This window comes from Marmota flaviventris, chromosome 7 (assembly GCF_047511675.1).
Source record: "Marmota flaviventris isolate mMarFla1 chromosome 7, mMarFla1.hap1, whole genome shotgun sequence".
NCBI lineage: Eukaryota > Metazoa > Chordata > Mammalia > Rodentia > Sciuridae > Marmota > Marmota flaviventris.
Window position 1 is genome coordinate 80391638 of NC_092504.1, and position 4167 is coordinate 80395804.

Consider the following 4167-nt stretch of genomic DNA (forward strand, 5'->3'; position numbering starts at 1 on the left):
GAAAAGGGTGAAGAAAGTGTTGTGATAAAAAGACCAACAGGTTGTTTGTTGTGACATTCTGTAGAGAACTTGCTGCACTTTGGCAAAATCAACATCCATATTGTAGAAAAGAAACTGGGAAAGTTTACTATATGATTTATCATCCACTCTCAGCTATCTTTGATATTGAAATAGCTAATAGCATTGTTGGTAGTGCCTATAATAGTGGGCTAGCTGAGCAAAGTCTGTGTTTCAAAACCAGTGTTAAATCAATCTCAGAGTTCACAGGGGAGGAAAAAAGGGAGTGTAAAATAATAAGTGCAGGCATATCCAGCACCCTTGTTCTTCAAAATCACATTCTTTCAGGATTTTCATCATTATAGATGTTCTCTGCCATCTGCTACACTTGCATGATATTGTCTTCTGATACACAGCAAATCACCCAAGGTTCATTGGAATTACAGGAAAATCAGGTCTCTTGGCAGTGTGACCACCATGAATAAACTACATATCTGGTGGGTCATCCTCTTCATCTTCTAGGGTTTGTTTCTCTCCAATTTTACTGAAATTCCAGACATTTCATCTGCCATCAGTGTCACTAGAATCCAAAATAATCTCATTGTGAGGTTACTACTGAACCTGGAATATTTCATCTTTATATGATTCAAACTTATCCCAAATCATAAGTTTCTGATCAGCATCATCAGACCTAAATAGAGATTCATGGAGCAGATGTCAGGAAACTGCTGCATTCCCTGTGTATGATGGTCTTCTCCTTCCTTTGGGATGGCACTGATATTCCATAGACATATGAAGCACTAAGTAAGTTTACACTGAGATTTGGGTTCCAAGAAAGCTAATAGTCATTCTTTTGATGTCTGCGAAGGCACAAGTCAAGGTTGCATTCCATAGTGGTTGGTTTGGAAGGATGTTTTAGAATTAAAAACAAGAACACCACCGGATGAATTCTTTTTAAATTCTTCTTCATAGTTGATCTTGATTTCTATTTCAATTTTCCCAACTAAGCCAAAAAAACTCCAAATTCTCCTTTCTCACTGTTGTGGTATGATTCATCAAACTCAGCATCATCATTATGGAGCTGTATCTCCATGTGATTTTGTCCATCTGATGTGTGCTTCCCCAGAACAAGTCTTTGACAACTCGAATATTTCCCTTCTGGTCTGGTTACATCCAGAAACCATTGTTAGACTGAGTCACTCCAGAGCATGGATCATTACCAACTCACAAAGAAAAGAGGTGTTATTCTTTCATACTTTGTATCCTTAATTGATCATAAGGATTGGGTCCTCTAAGGCTGCTGGCTTGTTTGCCATCATGGCCTGGCTCACCAGTGATTGGTATCCCAGAGTTGAGCGTTTCGGAGAGACAGAGAGCTCTGGTGTGTCTTTCTTAACTAAAATTCTCTTAGCGTAAAATTTCTCTGTTGGAGAATATATGCCTTCTACTGCTTTATTAAATTATAATCAAACAAGTAGAACTTGTACATATTTAAGGTGCCTAACTTGATGTTTGAGATTTTTCTTTTGGAGGACTGCAGGAGTGTGAACATTTTGAAAGGTGAGAACAATCTTTGCTATAAGATCTGTAAGAATTCCCATGTCTGTTTTACACATTGCTGTATGCTGAGTAAAGTGTGGTGTCTGGCTCACTACAGTTGCTCAGTAATTAAATTGTTGAGTAAATAAAAGAATGATCTCAATTTCTATACTGAAATAATCACATCTTTTTTTAAGTAATGTGATCAACAGTATATCACTAACATTTCACATAAGGGACATTGAGAGATGGTATATATTTTACACAAGTTGATTTAAAATAAATGCTATTGCTGAAATGGTTTTATTTTGATGAAGAAATCATTCCAGTACAATAATTCATATTTTCTGCCTACAAATTTCAGTGAAAACATAACATTGATTACTAAGAATATTATGTATAACATAGCATATGATTAAGTATTTTAGAATATTGTAAAAAGAGATTTCAATGTTTTTTTAAGGTATAAGATTTCAGTCTCAGACTTGATGTATGATATCACAGGAGATGTTTAGAGGAATACATAGCAATTCATAAAGGTCTAATTAATTTTATAATGTTTAATCTTTCCCACCAATATTAAACATAGGCAAATAGTAAAATAATAACTTTATTTCTTATTTTTAATAAGCATCCCAAAATAATGTAATCAAAATTATTGACTCTTTTACCAGAACAATTTTTTTCTTTGTCTACTATAACTCCATGATATTGTATTTTCTAAAGGTTATATATATAACCAAATTTTTTGTATACCAAAATTCTTAACAATTATAAAGCACTTGAAGGAGAGGTAATAATAGCTAAAGTAAGTATGATGAGACCCAGATTTCTAGAGTACAGGAAATTATACAAACTTTGGTATTTACTTTAAAAACAATGGGCAATCATTGAAAAATTTAAGCATGGGAATGATAAAAACCTAGTTTTTTAAAAAATCATATAGGCACTTGGCATGATGGCACATGCCTGTAATTTCAGCCATTTGGGAGGCTGAGGCAGGAGAATCACAAGTTTGAGGCTAGCCTCGGCAACTTAGCAAGATCCTTAGTAACTTTGTGAGATCCTGTCTCAAAATAAAAAAATGAATAAGGGCTGGAAGTGTGGCTCAGTGGTAAAGCCCCTCTGGGTTCAATTCACGGTATCAACATAAATAAATTAAATAAATAAATAATTTTGGCTCCTGTATTGATGATGAACTATAAAACCACATAGTCATTGTTGGAACAGGACGGAAGTAGTGATGGTACAAGAAGTGATCTTACTTTTGACATGTTTTCAAGGTAAAACTTGATTTTTTTCTTCCTTCCTTTCTTTTTTCTTTCTTCTTTTAAGGAAAGTGTATGTGTGAATATAGATAGATGTATATATCTGAGAGAAGTTATTTTTATTTCAGAGGTGATGTTATAACAAGTGACTTGAAGATAGATACATGAGTTCAGAGTTTCAAACAGATTAGAATTAAAAATGTAAGTTTGTGGGCCATCAAGATATTCATGTACTTAATGCAGAATGAGGTCACCAATACCTAGGGGGCCGTAATAGAAGCACAAAATTAAGCATTTATGAGATACTGATTTAAAATTAGGCAAAGAATTGTATTTTTGATTAATATTTTGATTTGAGTGATCTAGAAGTGATGGAAAATCATGATACAATAATGATAATTCCTGGAATAATATGAGGGTGGGATATATTTCACAAAGAAATTTTGGCATCATATAGGATAAGAATATTTTGACTATTGTATACATCAATAGCAATACTTGTGTTTTATTTCATTTCAAATTTTAGCCATTCTGGTCATAAGATATAGTTTTGTTTTCAATATATATTTCTGTGTTATTTAAAGAAGTTGAAATTTTTGTCATATAATTATGTATTGGGTTTTTTTTCCTCCTGTGGATTTATTCATGAGCATTTGAGAACAAATTAATGGTGTTGGGGGATGGAAACATTTGATGCTATGGGATTATATCAGAGGATTTAACCAATGTGTCTTTGAAGTTCTAGAAGAAAAGAAGAGAAGGAATTGCATGATTTGATCATATCATGACAGAAAACTTTTCAAGTGTTTTGAGAGATATCCACCTATATATCCAAAAACCTTAGTTAATCTCAAGTAATACAAATACAAGTTTATTGCACTTGGAGATGTCTTCTGAAGATGAAGGATAGAGAAAGCATAGAAAAGATGCAGACAGAGAAATAAGATATTAAGTGGGAAAGCAATAAGTGCTTATTTTTCACTAGAGAATTTTATCATATAATGCACACCAGAGAAAACTTCTTGAGGTTTCAGGTAATCAAATATTATAAACAAAACAAAACAAAATAAAACAAAACAAAAAAACTTCAGTCAACAATTTTTGCAGCAGCCAGTCTAGGAAGTCAAACCATTAGTTCTGCTACAACTGGCCCAGAACAATCAGGATCCATTAATGACTGCCAGCTTCCCTATTTGCTCATTTCCAACACTGCATTAACCAAAGAGCCAAATATGCTCTCTTACTAATCCCAGGACCTGCCCCATTCTAATTTATTCCACCCCCAGCTTTCCCATCACAACACCCTTGAATCAAATTATACTTGATATCTTTTTTTCCTTCACTTTTATAAAGCTTCCCACTT

The 4167-nt window shown here is 33.5% G+C and overlaps 1 pseudogene; it reads right to left on the reverse strand.

Moving 5' to 3' along the window:
* Positions 1-331: 331 nt before the first annotated feature.
* On the reverse strand, positions 332-1313 carry LOC114092814 (histone-binding protein RBBP4 pseudogene; annotated as a pseudogene).
* Positions 1314-4167: the final 2854 nt, after the last annotated feature.